Source organism: Triturus cristatus, chromosome 4_2 (assembly GCF_964204655.1).
Source record: "Triturus cristatus chromosome 4_2, aTriCri1.1, whole genome shotgun sequence".
Lineage (NCBI taxonomy): Eukaryota > Metazoa > Chordata > Amphibia > Caudata > Salamandridae > Triturus > Triturus cristatus.
This window is the reverse complement of record NC_140586.1, coordinates 193,489,964-193,510,568: the sequence shown is the minus strand read 5'-3', so window position 1 is coordinate 193,510,568 and position 20,605 is coordinate 193,489,964. Positions and strand designations below refer to the sequence as shown.

The window sequence follows — 20,605 nt, the reverse complement described above, 5'->3', positions numbered from 1 at the left end:
CGAGGGAAAGGTCCAGGCACCGCTCCAGTAGTCACAAAACTAATGGAGGGTAGTGGTGAAAATAGGGGTTGCACATCAATAGTAGGAACAATTATAAGTGGGCAATAAAGTACTTGTATATTCAAATAACATGAAAAAGTAGTATTGGTGCCATTTCGGGTAATAGAAACACCCCATTACTTCAGATTAGAGGCACAAGTGACAGTTACTTGTGTATTAACTTAGAAAAACTGGATATACCCCGGCACTCCAGGAGTCCCAAGTCCTCGTCCTCCCACTCAAAGTAGTTGGGTAGAGCAGGTAAGAGGCATAAGAAACACGAAGTCAAAGCGTGCTTCTACTTCTCCCTGTCCGTCGGCCGACATGACTGAGTCTCAGCTTTCCAGGCCTCGTTCTACTGAACTGACACCTGGGTTGGCTCTGCGCTTGCCGTCCTTCCTGGGAGCCAGAACAACCGCCAGCTCAGCTCAAGGAAATTTGATGCCATTTGCAGTACATTTGGGAAGCCTAACCCTTCTGGCACACCTTCGAGCACCGGAGGCTCAGAGGTGGCTTCATCAGGTTCCGCGCCGGTGGCTCTAGCCCATGCCATTTCCTGAAATCTGCCGGGACAGCTGGTGAAAAACCGGGACAGTCGGGGCAAATCCTGGACTCCTGGTCACCCTACGCAAGTGCCACCACAGGCCTCGAATGAGGCCTAGTCCATCCTCTCCCAGGCAGTATCAGACTGGAGAGATGCGGCAAAATTTGCCATTTGATGTGGACTTGACACAACCAAATTTCATGGCAGAGCAATGTCATAGATGTTGGCTGTCTGCCATGCCTAGCTGGAAAGTCTGGCTTTTCTGAGAATGTCCAGGCTTCTCTCATGGATATGCCCTTTGACGCGACAAGTCTCTTTTGCGACAAAGCAGGCATGGCCCTAGAGCGCTTTATGGACTTGCGGGCTACAGCCAAGTCCTCGGGCCTCTAAGTTGCCACACGTCCCGTCTGCTTTTTGTTCCTTTTGTGGCTACGGAAGTGGCTTTCAGCTGTGCCAGCCATACCTCAGCCGCACATTCCGCAACCTCTGTGTGGCCGTGGGAGCGGCTCATACCGACCCCATGGGTCAGACGGCCAGAGGTCTGCTCAGTCCCCTCAACCTCCAAACCTTCCTAGTCTGGCCCTTCAAGATCACAGGTAGCCAGTTAGTGGTAGGATCCACCATCGCCTCCACCACCAGCAAAACATCTTGTCAGACAGGTGGGTTCTTGAGATAGTCCGAAGAAGCTACTCCCTTCCCCTTGGCGACTACCCCTCCCTCCATGCCTCTAAGTTACAACTGGCTGACGGAGGATTCCCTAACTTTGGTTCAGGAGGAAGTCTTGACTCTGCAAAGGGAGCCTTAGAGGGGGTTCCTGTGCCAGAAGTAGGCTGTGGTGGTTATTCTCGCTACTTTCTGGTACTGACGAAGGGCAAGGGCCTGTGCCCTATTCTAGATCTGCGATCCCTCAACTACTTCCTCGAAAGAGAAAAGTAAAGATGTTCACTCTGGCTCAGGTCTTGTCTGCCCTATACCCTTGAGTCTGGATGGGAGCATTTGACTTGCAGGACACCTATTGTCACATTCCCGCCCTGCTTGCTCATTGGGACTACCAGCGTTTTACGGTAGGCCACAAGCACTTTGAATTCAGGGTGCTCCCTTTTGGCCTTACCAGCACCCCTGGGGTGTTCACCAATGTGATGGCTGTGGGTGCAGGTCAGGGGTGCTGGTGTTCCCTTATCTCGACTATCTGTTAAAGGCAAGCTCACCCCAGGCTGTTGCGTCCCACCTCCAGACTACGGCAAACCTCTTGCATTCGCTGGGATTCTGTATCAATATGCCAAAGTCGCACTTGACTCCCTCTCAGATGTTCCTTTTCATCTGAGCTGTTCTGGATACAGGGCTGTTTCGGGCCTATCCTCCTGAACGGCGAGTCGTGGATATTCTGGCTATGATACCCATGTTTCAGCCTCTATCCTGGTTTTCAATGAGACTGACTCTAGGCTGATGGGCTTCATGGCCTACTGCATCCTGCTTGTGGCTCATGCCAGATGGCCTAAGCCAGCTCTACGGTGGAACCTGAAGTTCCAGTGGGCACAGCATCAGAGTAAAATCTCCTACATGGTACAGATCTCGGAGGGAGCTGCACAGGACCTGCAGTGGTGGCTGACCAACCGGGATTGGGTCAAAGGCAGACCCCTCTCCCTACCCTAACCAGACCACATAGTATTGACAGATGTCACTTATGGGATGGGGCGGCCATCTGGGAGTGGTAGAGATCGGAGGATCCTGGTCTCTGGCAGAATCCAGACCCCACATTAACTTCCTGGAACTATGAGCGATTTGCTTGGCATTGAAAGCCTTTCTACCTTCAATCAAGAGAAATCTGGTTCAAGTGTTCAGACAACTCCACCACCATGTGGTACTGCAACAAACAGGGCAGGGTGGGGACATGGACCCTTTGTCGGGAGGCCCTGCGTCAAACTTGATTGGAACAGCAGGCCATATCCTTGGTGGTTCACCACCTTGCAGGTTCCCTGAACGCCAGGGTGAACAAACTCTGCTGTTGATACCTAGCGGATCACGAAACGAGTTTCCATCTGGAGTTGACGCACGGTCTCATCAGTGGGGAGAGCCTTGGTTAGATCCTTTCGTCTCCGCAGAGAAAGCAAAATATCAGTTTTTCCCATTGGAATTTCAAAGTGGCTCTCGCTTGGAGACACGTTTAGTCTCGAGTGGAGCTAATGTCTCCCTATGCGCCTTTCTGCCTATACCACTGCTGCCCAGAGTGCCCAAGAAGATCCTGAGCGACCGGGCCCAAGCCATTCTTGTGGCTCCGAACTGGGCATGGAGAGTCTGGTATCCCATGTAGTCCCCCCCCGCTCATGCTGCCCCTGGGAGGATGTTCTGTCGCAGCAGCAAGGGGGGTTGGGGGGGGGGGGCCTTGCGTGGAGATTGAGCGGTGACAGTTGATAGTATTCGACCTTCCTCCCGAAGTCTGTAATGTTACTTTCAAAGCCAGTCATCCCTCTAACAAGACTGTGCATGCCTTTCAGTGGCACAAATTTGTAAAATAGTGTACAGAAAGATTTATTGGACCTCTTTCTGCTTCCCTCTCTCAGGTCTTATTTTTTATGTTAACCCTTGCCCAGCAAGGCTCTGCTGTGGGCACTCTCAAAGGGTACCATGACTGCATAAATGAGCTCCGGGTGGTCGATCAACTCTTCGAGCGAAGAAGGGTCGTGCGATGCAGAAAGTCTCTTGTTGGGTCATCCTTTGCATCAAAATCTACTACGCTCTAGCCAAAAAAACGCCTCCTGAATGCTTAAGGGCTCATTCTACCAGAGCAAAGGCTGCTACCATTGCTTTGCAACGTGGAATCCCAGTGCTTGACATTTGTCAGGCAGTAACATGGGCATCTCTGCACACCTTCACCAAGCACTACTGCCGGGACAGTTAAGTCCGCAGGGATGACTTTTCTGGCTGCTCTGTCCTGCAGGACTTCCTGGTCTAAAGTTGTCCGCAGTCCCTCCGGGGATGATATTGCTTGGGTATCTATTTAAAGGTAAGGAATCTGCGACTAGATGTCTCTATCAGATGGACAAGTTACTTATCTTCGGTAACGCCTTGTCTGGCAGAGACCTGATCTAGCTGCAGATTCCTTACAGACCCACCCACCCATCCTCTCTGCACTGCGGACAGGTTCTTATGATCTGGACTGCTGTCTTTCAGGACCCTAGTTGTTCAAAAACACACCACTGTCCGTGCGCTTCATGGCTCCGTGCTCATGGTGTGGCTAGTCGGGGAAACATTACTAACTTCACGCCGAGATGGTACCTATATAGGTTACACGGACGCCGTCACACAGATCCGACTGACGCCACCTACCGGCATGCAAGGGTATTGCTTAAAGAAAAATCTTCCGGATCCAGTGCCGCCTGGGAAATTCCAGGGTAAGGAATCTGCGGCTAGATCATGTCTACCAGATACGGTGTTACTGAAGGTAAGTAACTTGTCCAAAGGCAAATCCACCTTGCCCTATTTAGGAATGAAACATTGGTTTAACTGTTCTAACTCATAAGCCATTTCAAAGCACCTCTTCCAGTGTCAAATTGGTGACCAGCCTGTTATGCTTGCAAAGAGGTCTAGTGTTAGACAAGCTGTCCTCAAACAAGCCCCATCTACTTTTTCATAACAGTAAATGACTTCTTGTTTTGTAACTTGTGGTTCCTTCAGTTTTTCACATTAACCTGGAAGTGTGCTTTGAAGGTCCTATGCTCAAGAGCAAAAATTCTGTTGAAGCTCCAATTAATTTCTGAATTTGTGTCGCTAACTCAGCTGGCCTGCAAGGCTTGCGTCACTTGTGTAGATGTCACATGTGCTCTGAAATATGACAACACTGGTGCTTTCGGGGCCATGGCAAGATATGTACAGCACAAATCTTGCCATAACCATCTTAAGATGCCTCCAGATCACCCTACTGCTCAATCTGATCTCTGAAGACGAGAACAGTAAATCGAAATATGTTTTTTATGGCTTGTTCTGTTGTCAAACGAGTGACACCGGCTTCTGGTTCCATAAGGGAGGTGATATTGGGTGTAATGTGAGCTAATTTTCAAGCCGAGCCTTAGCAGGGCATGCACTCCTTACTGTAACCTGGACTGTGGCTTGAAGCACCTCATCTTTTCCATTCATTCCTGTTAGTGCCCTTCATAAATGCAGGGATGTGGAATTCCTATAGCCCGACGCCCGGGGACATACTGTTTGGGGTCAAGGGCAACAAGATTCCATGTGTATTTTGTCCATGGGACAAGTAGGCCCAACCCCCTACATCACAAGCCCTTTGTCTGCCAGTTTATAGTCCCACATGATGGATCAGGGAAAGCATTGCCTGCAGTTAAGGTAATATTTGTTTCCATGTTTTAACACTGTTCAAACTTGTATTTATGGTTCATAAATGCAAAACCTTTATGTTCGAGGCATATGAGCTGCAGATTATACACTTTTTTGCATAGATCGCCATCTGGTGTTGGGCCCGGATGTTTGCAGTTTGTTTTTCTTCTTGGACAGTCTTTGGAAGTCACGAGTTCGGTGACTCCTCCTTTGGTCCGTACTGCGCATGGGCTTTGGCTCCATCCTCAGATTGGTTTTTTTCCGCCATCGGGCTCGGATGTGATACTTCGTGCTCCGGCTTCGAACTTTTTCAGTTCGACCTTCGACGGAAAATCCTCGTCCATCGAGATTCTTAAGACAAAAATCATCTTCTTCATCTCTCTCGGCGGCACTTCTCGATTCCAGACATCGGCACCGGCCTTCGGGCCTCCCTCGACTCCGGTCTCGGCCGATGGAAAGGACTCCCTTCAAAAAGTACCCAAAATGTGGGTCTAAATTTCCCCACACCGACCTGCATCAGGTGTGTAACCTCTGCCTCTCTCCCGAACACGAGGCCCGAGACTGCCCCGCCTGCAAGTCTTTTCGATCGAAAAAGACCATCTGGGATCGAAGAGCTCGACGCACCATGGCGCACTCATAGACTTCGGCTCCACCCGACATCTTCGGAGACGACACCGGAGCTTCGGGGCAGCAGCACACCGAGCAGGAGGAAGAACTCGTCAGTGCTTCCGAGGCCGACGATTCCGACCTGGAGGAGATCCCACCGGCGCAGAGGGTCGTGAGTATTCTACCCCCTCCCACTCCCGTACCCACACCGAAAGAGACTCCGGTTACACCTTCGCCTCCGGGCCTAGGGAAAACCAAACATACAGCTTCTATCACCCCACCTTCAGGCCCGGTGTCGAAGCATCATAAGTCTCCCGGCGGCTCGAGCCAGCCTACTCCTGGTGCCGAAAAACACCGTTCGGCACCGAAGAAAACCACACCCAGTTCGGCTCCGAAGCCATCGGGCTCGAAACCTGCACTCTCGGGGCCGACAAAACATAAGCATAAGCCACTCGGCACCGACGCTCCAGCGCCGAAGCCTGCCTCGGCACCGAAGAAATCTGAGGCCCCGAAAAAGCATGGCGTTGAGAAACCATCGAAGCCCTCGGCTCCGAAAACATCGGCACCGACAGACGATTCGGTGCCAGGAGAACTATTTACGCCAGATCCTTATCAAAAAACTTTAACAAAGGATCCAAAGACTGGGCATTTAAGTTTGTCTTCCAAAAAAAGACATTTAAACAAGCCAGATCCTCCTCCACCGCCAAAACGGAAGGACTCTGCCACATCCCCCTTCAGAGTACCCTCCCCACCACCTCCTCCACTTTCTCCACCTCCTCCACCTCCCATATCTCCACCACCTTTGCCTCACCGCTCTCCAACTCCATCCCCAGACCCTGATTATGGAGATCCGGATTATGACCCGGCAGACGCCCCAATAGACCCCACACCTCCAGGGACACCGGACCCATGGGAGGATTACCACAACCCCGATGTACCAGACGTGCCTCAGGATGACATTTATCCATCCAGGCCATCTCCTCCAGAGGACTCCCTGGGGTTCCAACACTTAATACAGCGGGCGGCACACTACCATGGGGTAGAATTACACAGCGACCTGCATCAGGTGTGTAACCTCTGCTTCTCTCCCGAACACGAGGCCCGAGACTGCCCCGCCTGCAAGTCTTTTCGATCGAAAAAGACCATCTGGGATCGAAGAGCTCGACGCACCATGGCGCACTCATAGACTTCGGCTCCACCCGACATCTTCGGAGACGACACCGGAGCTTCGGGGCAGCAGCACACCGAGCAGGAGGAAGAACTCGTCAGTGCTTCCGAGGCCGACGATTCCGACCTGGAGGAGATCCCACCGGCGCAGAGGGTCGTGAGTATTCTACCCCCTCCCACTCCCGTACCCACACCGAAAGAGACTCCGGTTACACCTTCGCCTCCGGGCCTAGGGAAAACCAAACATACAGCTTCTATCACCCCACCTTCAGGCCCGGTGTCGAAGCATCATAAGTCTCCCGGCGGCTCGAGCCAGCCTACTCCTGGTGCCGAAAAACACCGTTCGGCACCGAAGAAAACCACACCCAGTTCGGCTCCGAAGCCATCGGGCTCGAAACCTGCACTCTCGGGGCCGACAAAACATAAGCATAAGCCACTCGGCACCGACGCTCCAGCGCCGAAGCCTGCCTCGGCACCGAAGAAATCTGAGGCCCCGAAAAAGCATGGCGTTGAGAAACCATCGAAGCCCTCGGCTCCGAAAACATCGGCACCGACAGACGATTCGGTGCCAGGAGAACTATTTACGCCAGATCCTTATCAAAAAACTTTAACAAAGGATCCAAAGACTGGGCATTTAACTTTGTCTTCCAAAAAAAGACATTTAAACAAGCCAGATCCTCCTCCACCGCCAAAACGGAAGGACTCTGCCACATCCCCCTTCAGAGTACCCTCCCCACCACCTCCTCCACTTTCTCCACCTCCTCCACCTCCCATATCTCCACCACCTTTGCCTCACCGCTCTCCAACTCCATCCCCAGACCCTGATTATGGAGATCCGGATTATGACCCGGCAGACGCCCCAATAGACCCCACACCTCCAGGGACACCGGACCCATGGGAGGATTACCACAACCCCGATGTACCAGACGTGCCTCAGGATGACATTTATCCATCCAGGCCATCTCCTCCAGAGGACTCCCTGGGGTTCCAACACTTAATACAGCGGGCGGCACACTACCATGGGGTAGAATTACACAGCGAGCCAGTTGAGGACGATTTCCTACTGGACACTTTTGGCATACAAGATAAGGCCACAGCAATATTGCCCATGCTAAAAGGAGTAACCAAACATGCTGCAGAGGTGTTCAAGGACCCAGTCAGAGCTAGGGTATTAAACCCCAGGATAGAGAAGAAATATAAAGCAGCCCCCACAGATCCTGCATATATTAAAGGACCTGCTCCCTTAGACTCAATAGTGGTATCCACAGCTAGGAAGCGGTCTAACTCTCAATCCTCAGGGGAGGCTCCACCACCAGATAAGGAGTCAAAGCTCTTAGATGCGTCTGGTAAACGCACTGCCTCGCAAGCTGCAAATATGTGGCGCATCGCCAACACGCAGGCACTGCTTGCACGTTATGATAGAGCACATTACGATGAGCTGGAGGCTATCATGCAACACCTCCCAGACAAACAAACACAGGGCTCATGAGCTAATACAGGAGGGAAAGCTCATTACCAACACCTCAATTAAATGTGCCCTCGACGCAGCAGACACAGCTTCTAGAGCTATAAACACCAGTGTTTTGCTTCGTCGTCATACCTGGCTCAGAATCTCAGGTTTTAAGCCAGAAGTCCAGGCATCTATATTAAATCACCCCTTTGACCAACAACACCTATTTGGTCCAAAGGTGGACGAAGCATTGGAGAAAATGAAAAAGGACACGTATACAGCAAAGTTTATGGGGGCATTACAATCCCATACCCCTAGACGTTCATTTCGTCGTTCCTCCTTTCGGGGCAGAGGTTACTCTGCCGATAGCGCCTCTACTTCCTATAAGTCCCCTCCTCAGAATACCTTTTCGAAGGGCTATCAAAGAGGTGGATATAGAGGAAACAATAATAAGGGCAGGGGCAAAACCAACAACACCCGTTCTGCCACACCGCCCGCCCAATGACTTTCCCCCGCTCCCCCCAGACCATTCCACTCCAGTCGGGGGCAGACTACGGCATTTTCTTCCCACCTGGGAGACCATAACATCAGACAAATGGGTGACACAAATTGTTCAGTCAGGCTACTGTCTCAAACTAATATCTACCCCACCCAATATTCCACCCAGGCACCGTACAATGTCACAAGACACCACACTGCTCAAACAGGAGGTGATCTCCCTCCTGCAAAAACAAGCTATAGAGCAGGTCCCCGTCAATCAGCAAAATTTAGGGGTCTACTCTCTCTAATACCAAAGAGAAACGAGACCCTGCGGCCCATTCTAGACCCCTGGCCTCTAAATGCATACATACATTCGGACCATTTCCACATGGTCACCCTCCAACAAGTTCTCCCACTCCTCTGTCAGGGAGACTTTCTCACTACACTGGACTTGAAAGACGCATACTTTCATATTCCAATACACCTTTCTCACAGGAAGTACCTCAGGTTTGTGGTGGACGGTCAGCATTACCAATTCAGGGTTCTCCCCTTCGGGGTCACAACCGCACAACGGGTGTTTACCAAATGCCTAGCGGTAGTAGCAGCACACCTCAGACGACAACACATTCACGTCTTCCCTTACTTAGACGACTGGCTGATAAAAGCCGCGTCCTACAACCAGTGTGTGCAACATACAAACAGCACCATCCAACTGCTCCACCAGCTAGGCTTCACGGTGAAGCATCAAAAGTCCCACCTTATACCATCTCACACAATGCAATATCTCGGAGCCACTATAGACACCTCCAAGGCTATAGCCTATCCCAATTCAGCCAGAATCGCAAGCATACAAGCCTTGCGCCAAACATTTATTCTTCAGCACTCTCTCCCAGCAAGAGTGTTTATGAAGCTAATGGGGATGATGGCATCTTGCATCTTCATAGTGCCCCATGCAAGACTCCATATGCGTCCACTCCAAGAGTGCCTAGCACGGCAGTGGAACCAGGCCCAGGGACAGCTGACGGATCTGGTGTTGGTGGACGGCCGCACCCATCACTCTCTGCAGTGGTGGAACACCACAAACCTTTCCAAAGGGCGGCCGTTCCTGGACCCGGTTCCTCAGGTGATTCTAACAACGGACTCATCGCTCTCCGGCTGGGGAGCGCACCTTCTACACCTCACAGTGCAAGGTCTATGGACGCCACAGCAAAAGTCACTCCACATCAACCATCTGGAGCTATTGGCAATCTTTCTAGCCCTGAAATCCTTTCAGAAACAAATTTCAGCCAAAGCAGTCCTCATTCGCACAGACAATATGACTGCAATGTATTATATTCAAAAACAGGGGGGGACACACTCTCCCCAGCTCTCCCGCTTAGCACAGAGCATATGGAGATGGGCAATTCCACAAAAAATCTTTCTCCTGGCACAACACGTCCCAGGCATTCAAAACACCATGGCAGATCTGCTCAGCAGACAAACGCAGCAAATGCACGAATGGGAACTGCATCCACAAGTTCTTCGCCCATTCTTCCACAAGTGGGGGCATCCTCAGATAGACCTCTTCGCCACCCACGAAAACAAAAAATGCCCAAGCTTCGCCGCCAGATACCCACACCCATTGTCCAAAGGCAATGCGATATGGATGAACTGGTCAGGCAAATTTGCATACGCCTTTCCACCTCTCCCGCTAATTCCATTAGTGGTAAGGAAGCTACAACAGCACTCCCTCACACTCATTCTGGTAGCTCCAACATGGGCCAGGCAGCCGTGGTACACCACACTACTACATCTATCGGTGGTACAACATCAAAAACTGCACCTGTCCCCATGCCTCCTGACCCAGAACCATGGAGAAATCAGGCACCCGGACCCAGCTCAGCTCAACCTTGCGATCTGGCTCCTGAAATCTTATAATTTGGATACCTTAACCTTCCCCCTGATTGCATGAACATTATCAAAGAAGCCAGACGTCCTACCACTCGAGCATGCTAAGCCGCAAAGTGGAAGAGATTTGTTGTTTACTGCCGTAACAATACAATCAACCCTTTAGATGCATCCATACAGCACATCATATGTTATCTGCTCCATCTTAAAAGGTGTAACCTGGCATATTCATCCATACGTCTACACCTAGCAGCAATTGCTGCTTACCTACAAAACAGACAGCATTTATCACTGTTCAGAGTGCCTGCTATTAAAGCCTTTATGGAAGGCCTTAAACGAGTAATTCCACCCAGGGCACCACCTTCCCCTGTATGGAATCTAAACGTAGTTCTTACAAGGCTAATGGGTCCGCCTTTCGAACCAATGCATATGAGTTACAGTTCCTGACTTGGAAAACAGCTTTCCTCGTAGCTATCACTTCCCTTAGAAGGGTTAGCGAGATACAAGCGTTCACTATACAGGAACCCTTTTTACAGATACATCACAGCAAGGTGATACTTCGCACAAATCCAAAATTTCTGCCCAAGGTCATTTCCCCCTTCCATCTTAATCAATCGGTGGAATTACCGTTTTTTTCTCGCAACCTCAATCTGTTGCGGAAAGGGCTCTACATACAAAGAACGCAACCTTTCAGAAAGACTAAACAATTGTTTGTCTCCTTCTCTCCACCGCATAAAGGCAACCCCATCTCTAAATCAGGGATAGCTAGGTGGATTGTAAAGTGCATACAAATTTGCTATCACAAAGCAAAAAGAACATTATCTGTTCCACCTAAAGCCCACTCTACAAGAAAGATAGGGGCTTCTATGGCTTTTCTAGGGAACATACCCTTAGATGACATCTGCAAAGCAGCCACATGGTCAACACCGCACACCTTCACAAAACATTACTGTGTAGACGTGCACTCCAAACAACAAGCTAGTGTGGGCCAGGCTGTACTAAAGACACTATTTCAAAACACTGCAACGGATAGGGCTGGGTATTGCTATATAATCTATGCAAAAGTGTATAATCTGCAGCTCATATGCCTCGAACGGAATATGCTACTTACCAGTATGCATCTGTTCTTGGCATGTAGAGCTGCAGATCTATACACGCCCACCCGCCTCCCCGGCTACCTGTATCCGTTCCAGTCTATCTTATTTAGATACAACACACATGGGTTTCTTACTATTATCACTACGCTACATCTTTTCCCTGCTGGCGAAAAACAATCTGAGGATGGAGCCGAAGCCCATGCGCAGTACGGACCGAAGGAGGAGTCACCGAACTCGTGACTTCCAAAGACTGTCCAAGAAGAAAAACAAACTGCAAACATCCGGGCCCAACACCAGATGGCGATCTATGCAAAAGTGTATAGATCTGCAGCTCTACATGCCAAGAACAGATGCATACTGGTAAGTAGCATATTCCTATTAGGGTGAGCGATCTAAGTACATGTTGTAAGCTCAGACTACTACTGACAGGGGCTAAAGTATAAAAAAAAGGGTGCACACGCTTTCATTGTTTAGCACTATGAGGCTATGCATACTGCTCCCAGAATGCTCTCTGATTAGATGCAAATATATGGAGACGCTTGAAAGCAAGATTAATTATTCTTAGCTTTCAAGATAAAATGTTCACACAAAAAAGCAAAAACATTTAGCTAAACTACTGTAACATTTTAGGTAGCGTTTTTCTGCAGCATCATTTAGTAAAATGTGTTGATGCATGCTTGTATTTCACAAAAATATTCACAATGGAACATCACTGTAACCAGTTTTAATAAGATTATGGAAAAAATAATCCAGCATTGTTAAAGCCAATTGGTCTGAAATTTTTGGTCAGTCTTTTGGTTTTATCAATGCGTGACTTGTTTTGGCATGTTTTTTGTAAAACCTTATTGGTGTGGGTGCTGCTGGGCCCTCATCATTATAACAAACATTGGCAAAAGCAAAAATTGTTTCGGTCTCTAAAAGCACACACTGCCACAGTCGTTCCTGGCACTGAACAAACCGACTGTGTGTCAATTTTGCTCCTTGTGAAAGGACAGAATGCGGTCATTCACAGTGAAGCTAGCCAACTTACAGAGAGAGACGTTTTAATAAACACAACATGTCATGGTTAACGCCAGACCTAATTAAGGGGCCAATTATTAAGTAAAGTCTCAAAAGTGCACTTATGTCCTTGCATTAAGTGCAGATATACGACTTTCCTGAATTCACAAGACTTTACAGAAGTAGGCCAAGAAATAGTACTCCTAAAAAATATTTGTGAACTGCATTTTAGCATGAGCAAGTATGCATGTGTAGATTTGCTCATGCGGAAATCCGTGCGTTTGCAAGTTTACTTCCCCTCCAACCACTTTTTTCCCAACCCAGGAAGAAGTTTTATGTCTGCCATTGTCAGGAGTAAATATCCAACCTTTCTCAGTATGGGAAAAGATTAGAGAAGTGTTGGTGAAAACCCTTAAAACATGCAAGTTAGTAGGTTTGCACAGACTCAAAAGGGCATTCCAACCCTGAAACTGTTGCTTAACTTCAGCGCCAGTATGTAGATCTGCGGAAACGTGGCAACATAAGCGAGTTGCTAGTATTTATACCCTGCTATGGAAGGAGCCCCGGCGTATTCAGAGAGGCTATTTCGGAGCTCTTATATAAGGGTATTGCTGCCATAATTTGTCACCGCATTACATGGCACAAAAGGTACAAGTGGATTTTGTTACAGGACATGTAGATTTATGAAGTAACCTGCCCCATGGACAAGTAGATATTTTATTAAATTCCACACCCCTGATAAATGCGTTCCTTTGGTTGGTCCAAAAAGGGACGGACGGAGCATCCGCACCAATCAAACACTCACACCAAGACCTTTGGTTGGTCAGCATGCTAAATTAGTCCCACATTTGTGTTTCAAACCCTCTCAGGAGACTGTCCCTGTTACACGTGGTCTTATGCTTTTAAAAAAAAATGTTTTATATTTTTATATATATATATATTCAATGAAAAAACCATAGGTTTCACACATGTTATAGTTAGCTGGAAATTTTACTGATAAAAAACCAATGAAATTCCCCCGTTATAGTTACTGTAGGCAACTATAACTCACGCGACCGCAATCCTCTGATGCTAATACTGTATTTAGACACTTATTTGCCCATGTCTTCTTCCATACATTTTTAGCTATACATATATAACAAATATTTTTTTTTCATAAAGACACATATGTCATCAGCAGAGGATTACGGTCGCGTGAGTTATAGTTGCCTACAGTAACTATAACGGGGGAATTTCATTGGTTTTTTATCAGTAAAATTTCCAGCTAACTATAACATGTGTGAAACCTATGTTTTTTTCATTGAATTAGCAAGGTTTTTTAAATGCTAATTCCTAACTATAACGTGTGTGAAACCTATGCGCCCACTTTACGCAGTTAGTGCCGTACACGCAAGGTGGGCACGCAGTGCGCTACGCGCACCGCGTGCCCACGTTACGCACCGTGCGCACATGGAGGACATATTATGCGCTTCCTTGTGATAGGTAATCTGTTAAATTTAATTTGTAAGTGATGACAATAATATGCCATGCACAGAGTGTTTTTTTATTAAAATTTTTAGCGTAAGCGCACCGTACGCGTACGGTAAGCGTAATCGGCGAAATTTTCAAAAAATAAAAATTTTCCGTTTTTGGCCTTGGGCGATCTTTGAGGACTCAACTAACATGGCTATGTGCATGGGCGCTGTCTAAACAGCCCCTTTATATGTTTTTTGCCTTTGTTTACAGCCCCCCCCTCAGAGTGCGAGAGAGAAAATGGCGGCCGCCGCTTCCTGGTTTCGACCGATTCGAATGTTTACTTAGATGTAACAGCCAATCAGAATCGCGCTCGCGCACGCCACCGTACGCGTACGGTAAGCGTACGGTAAGCGCACCGTAAGCTGGCTCAGATATATATATATTGATTTAAAGGCTATTTTCTCAGAATCTACTGAACAGATTTACACCAAACCTACAAAAGGCACTTCCTTGACCTGAGGACTACCTCTCTGCCAAATTTCTAGTAATTCTGTTCAGCCGTTCGGGCTGTAGCCCTGTCTAAAGGTCCTATGGAAAAATGCATGGGAAAAACGCGTTTTGGGACCCCCCTTTTATCTCAGCCCCCGCTTGACGAATCACCCCGAGACTTTCAGGGTAGGAGCGGAGCGTAGCGCCCCACCTATTTTGAAAAATTCGCGAGGATTCGTCGACCGGCGCCAAAGTTATTCAAAATAGAATGTTGCGGATTTCCTATGGAAACGTGGTCCTAACTATAACTACCTACTGGCGACCGCCAGTAGGTAATATATATATATATATATATATATAGTTCCATTTTGCGCACTATATTTTAGGTCTCGCCTGAGCCAGCGCATGTGCTGGTCTGGCGAGACATTTAGTTAGTGGGCTTTAGAAATCCGACCACACGCTTTTGCTTGTGGCCTAGAGCGTCCAGTTACGTGCACAGTAACGCGCATTCCTCGCATCGCTCGATCAGGTGCCATCTGGCTTTCCTCTCGCTTGCTCTCCCAAGCACGCGCTTCAATGCTTCTCCCCCACCACAGAGCGCGTCAGGCGGCCGCGTGTCTTGCTTGCTTTGATTTAAGCTTGTTTGCCTCGACTTTGCTCTTTATTCGCTTCTTTGATTTCTTTTTTCTATTCTTCTTCCTTCCATACCACTTTCCTCCATCTTCCCTTCTTTCCTTTCTTCCTTCCTCTCGCTATTCCATTCTACCACCCTACTCTTAACATCTCTCACCCTCGTTTTCTTCTATGTCACAGTTCGTTAGCCCGACTTTAGTTTAGGGTGATGTTCGAAACGTTTTCCTTCCGAGTTAGGGCTTTGTGGGATTACTTCCTGCCACAAACATAGTAAGCATGTCTAGGATACAGTCTCCGATACCGCTGCACGAGCACTATTTCCCACAACTACTGGTCACCCAGTCCGCTCTACACAAACACCAGAAATCCTCACAGACACACTCCTTCCAGCTGTGTCCTGGAGGCACCATTCAAACAGTGCAGGTGGGGGTATCGATGTCTTCTTTTGGCCGTTGGGATTCATAGTTCATAGCTCCTCTTTGCAATGGTAAGTCTGGCTCTAGGAGCAAATAACTACATCTCCTGTCGTGACCAGTGCAGCTCGATGTCTGCAGTTTCTGATGGGAATTGTAGTGTTGGTGCTCAAGTACACCGTAAGGCAGCACATTACGCTTTGTCGGTGGAGGCCTACGTTTCCCAGAGTGCCGTTGGAAGGCGCTCCGAGCGGAATGTTCCAGTCAGGGATGAGCGCATGCACCTTTGACAAGTGATTGTAATACTGATATAGTGACTTTCAAGATCAAAGAAGAGTCCAACAATCAATTGATTGCTGCTCAGAAACTGATCGTGAACTCCTGATTCATTACCAGACATGATGTATAACCTCTAGCTATCGTATTGAGCTGAGGGCATTTAAAGTCCCTATAAAGACTTTCAATGTCTCTATGGCAACGAGGTCGATCTTTCTTTCCCGAGACGGAAGTCAAATCATGAATGCACATTCATTCATTTAAGAAAAGCACATTGCAATACAGATGTCCCTGTCTCACAATAAGATGCCACGGGTTACGGTTGTGACATGTCGTGGACTCCAGCACATGTCCTTCACATATTTCAATTAATTCAGAAAATGCTCTCACTGTAATGACATGAGATGGTTCAGGTTACATACTCACTTTAACTCTGTTTTTGGAAGTCTTTTATTTACTGCTTATTTCCATGAAGCCGTGAAATGTAACGTCATTTCTAGCCTATGTTTCATATCTATTTCACTGTCAGCTGAAAAGGCTACTTCCTGTTCCCATTGTGGCATTCACAGCAGCATTAAGGAAAATTAACGAGTGCGTGTGATTGGAAACTTCCCCCTGATGCGCGCGCTTGAAATGTGAACAAAAGCCGTGGGGGGCGTTGTAGGGTTTGAATATTTGACAAAGGAAACTTTAAAATGAATGAAAATTATAACACTGTATATTTTATTACTCTTCACTACTCTTTCTCGTTAACTGGCAGTAGTATAGCTAGGCATTTCAATCCAAAGACTAAACCTGGTCATAATATTCATATGGAAAATCTTATTTTTGAGCTATGGTTCGAATTGGAAAGCTAGCTCTGATTTTAATTGACTAAAAAAACTGCCTTTTGCCTGCTCTGAAACACCTAACCCCCCCCCCCAATTGCATGCCTTTGTGTGTCCATGTGACAGCCGGCCTTACCCATCTGCTCTTCCCCATAACTATGTGTCTGCAGGTGACTCGACAGGGTCTCAACCAAGTCTTAACTATGTCCAGCATCCACAGGGCTGCACTGCTCACCGACTTACACAGCATCATTTGCGAAAATAAAAGCTGCTCTGAGTGAATCTTAAAGAAGCAGGGGTTCTCACAGCAGCCATGGGACATTGTTATAATTTATGTTGAAGCATGCCCTTATCTATACATTCTGACATCTATTTGGGACCTGTGCACTTAAACAACTAAAGAGCATTGACAGTGCACTAGTCAGCAGTTCAGGGTTGCTCTTTTCACAAGATGCGGCAGATTAACAGGTTGCAGCATTCTTCAGTTTAGCACCATACCCTGATCTTTACACATGATGCTGGATGTGACTTACCTTGCTCCAAGACTATGCTGTGATCTGTTGTACAATTTATTAATATTTCTGTTACGGTGCATAGAACATTGTTTGCACAACACATAGGAAGCAGCGTCCTTATATTTTTCTGGGAGGAGTGGGCAGGATTCAGTCAGACATACGGACTTGACTGGTTCAGTTTAGCACTACGTAAGTGGTCACACCACACATTCACCAATGATGCATCAACCCACTGAGCATCAATGATGATGCAGCAGACTGCCAGAGGATGCGAACTCGCTGTCCTGAGGCACTGATGAGATCTGGACTGCGTCATATGCTAGACGTTCCTGGATGCTGTGGGCACTCTGCCTACCCTACACCCTAGGGTGCACAAGAGTCATGCTCTACTCTGTGAATTGCCCAAACTGTCTTGTATTAATAAAATGTCAGCAACCTCTTATGTTAACTGGAAACCTAACCCCAATTGCAGTTCAGGATCTTCACTTTACCCCATGCAGGCTGTCTTATCATACGCATTCCTTAATTGGACTGCATGACCCACTGTGTGGTAATTGTTTAGGTCGGCATTTGCACCGCTGGTTTAATTGTTTTACTTTGGAAGCTGTGGCCTTTTAACGACGCGCCCACTTTCCTTTTCACCATTGCGTCTTGCTTCCAGTTCTTGGCAGCCTGCTTGCCCTGTGCCGTCTCACCCATCACCCTGCCCCCACCACACCTCCAGAGATGGCTGCTTGTATTTAAAGTAATTTGCCCAAAATCACAGGATGTTCAGCGGACGCCGAGACTCGAACTCCAGAGTCAGCAGCTCTGACCGCACACCCTTCACAGCATGTTTGATGCCGTTTCATTGCTGTTTTTAGGTCTCGCCTGACCCAGCGCATGCGCTGGTCTGGCGAGACTTTTTGAGAGGGCTCCAAAAAGTGCTACCAGGCCAGCCTAGAGCTACAGTGCATGGGCGCGCGCGCGCCGTGCTTTTCCCCCTATTACTTTTTCACGGCCGCTTGTCAGGGGGAGACATGTCATAAAGGCACACTACAACTCTTTGAGGGGAAAAGGCTTCAGTGGTTTTCATGGCTAAGCAGGGATCAGGAATATTACCCCCACATTTAGTTTTGACCTTTAACATTTATTAAAATAACCCTGCTGCTCGGCTATGTGACAGACTGTTCAAAGCAAAGCTAATCTACCAACTATTTTGCTGCAAGCTGAAGCCTGATTGGACGGCCTGGAAAGGCCATTCATGAAGCGACTAAAACATGAGAATACATCATCTGAGTTTTCTTCAGCGTGCAGAAGAGAAATGCTTTGTCAGGCCTCGGTTTCACTCGTTGTTAGCAAAGAAAGAAACCAAGAACTTTAAAAAATGAAATATTACACAAGTCTTTTCTTAATGCCCCTCCAAGAAAACGGGTAGTAGCGCTTCATAACTCCTATATGGAGACTTGTAGCAACATCTGCTCCACGCCAGCGAGCTGATAGAAGGCGAGGCTCGAGCACAATTATTTAAATTCAGAAGCGATGCTCGGCTGACAGGATCCGGCACCGCTGCAGGCCACAATTCTTCCAGAGCCTGAAGGGTTATTACAGTGGAGAATTCCTACAGAGGCCAATAAAAGAGACTTGCCCCTTCCCGAAGGCACCTCGTTAGCACAGTGTAAGCAGCAATGGGAACAGCCCAGCACTCTCTGGGGTGCTCCTTTTTTTCTTCCTCCAGAGAAGTGAAAGGAAGAAAAAGGAGGTAATGTAACTGCACAAATAATATTAACCCCACCAACAGCAAGACCAGACGTACAGCTCCGCCAGACTGAATGTGACAGATATTGTGTACCTACATTTCGCGGAATCGCGCTTTCCATAGGTTCGAGTTTCCAAGGTGGACATGCACCAACATGGCTATAGAGCAGGGGTGTGCAACATTTGCAAAATTCAGATTTGCACTATTACGAAACATTTCAGCAAAATTGGCATTTGGCGCTATATTGTAGTGCAAAATGCAGCCTCGCGTTCATTTTGAACGCAAGGGCGCCTTTCACAATAAACTGTGCAAAGAACAGAAGTGTGGCAAACAGCAGCTAATCCCGTTCAAGTCCTGCTAAAAGTTTACGTTGAACTGGGTGTAATTATGCAACACGGCATACTATCGAACTTTGGGGAATTTAGCATAACCGGGCTAATGTGAAATTACCATACTTCCAGCAACATTACGGAAATTTCACTGGGGCCCACTATAGAGCAGCATTTAAAAAATCCTGCAACATCCTATGCGCCACACTCTCAGCATAAAGCTCTGCATTGACCTACATCCATCATCAGCCATTGCCCACCTAGAATTTATTAATCCTTCGCTGGGCAAAGGGGCTATTCACACAGAACAGCAAACCTTGGATGGAGCAAGATTTGGATTCTGTGCCTCAGTGCTCACAGTACCAAATGCTGAGATAGAGGCCTCTCTGGGATAGCAGGCCAGCATCTAAATTCAATATGCCTAGGCATTGTGAACCTTGTCCGTTAAAGAGACTGGAGTGACAACGCCCCAGAAAGTGGTGCATTGTAAATGGTACATTGGGGGCAAGGTGGATCCTGAAGTGGTCCATGAAGCAAAGGTCTGCTTCTTCTTATGACTGCAACGTCTGCATGGTGAGTGTCAAGCTGTCAGGAACTGACCGCTTACACATTCAGTGATTACTGTCTGCCCTACAAATGTTAACTAATCAATTAGTTGTGATCACAAAAGTTGTGGCAAAGAATAAGTTACTTACCTTTGCTAACAATATGCCTGCTGCATATTCCATCTACCTGCAGATTCCTCTCCTCGTGAGTCTCCCTGAAGTGCTGGAATGAATCATGTCTACCATTGCCTCATTAACAAGCATTTGTAATGCAATAGGTCTCGCAGTTGTTAGAGTTTGAGCTATTGGCACTGTAAATGGCAATGCCTTTTATTTATGTTTTGGTTTTTAAAACCTAAATAAAAGGCATTGTCATTTACAATGCCAATAGGTTAACACTCTTGCAAATGCGAGACCTATTGCATTGCAAATGCTTGTTTAAAATGTTGCCAGATGGATGCCTTTATAAGCTCAAATGCTGTTCAGGTCACATTGCATGCTGTCTCTCCCCACCCTATCGCCTCTTTCATTTTCATCATTGCATCTTGTTTCCTGCTCGCTCTGTGCCGTATCTCACTACCCCTTCACCCCGCCCCCATCACCCCTCCGAGATAGCTGCTTACACCTTCACAAAAAACCTCACCACCCCTCCGAGATCACTTGTATTTTAAGTGATTTGCCCAAAATCGCGTGACTTTGCTTGCTTTACACACACTACGACTTGGCACCATGAACGCTCTGGGACTGCACAATATGCAGCATTACTAAATACTTATAAGGTCCC

The 20,605-nt window shown here is 47.7% G+C and overlaps 1 protein-coding gene across 25 annotated transcripts in view; it reads left to right on the top strand.

The window, feature by feature from the left end:
* RBFOX2 (RNA binding fox-1 homolog 2) overlaps positions 1-20,605 on the top strand; it is a 527,728-nt gene that overhangs the window by 317,642 nt on the left and 189,481 nt on the right. The window lies entirely within an intron of this gene.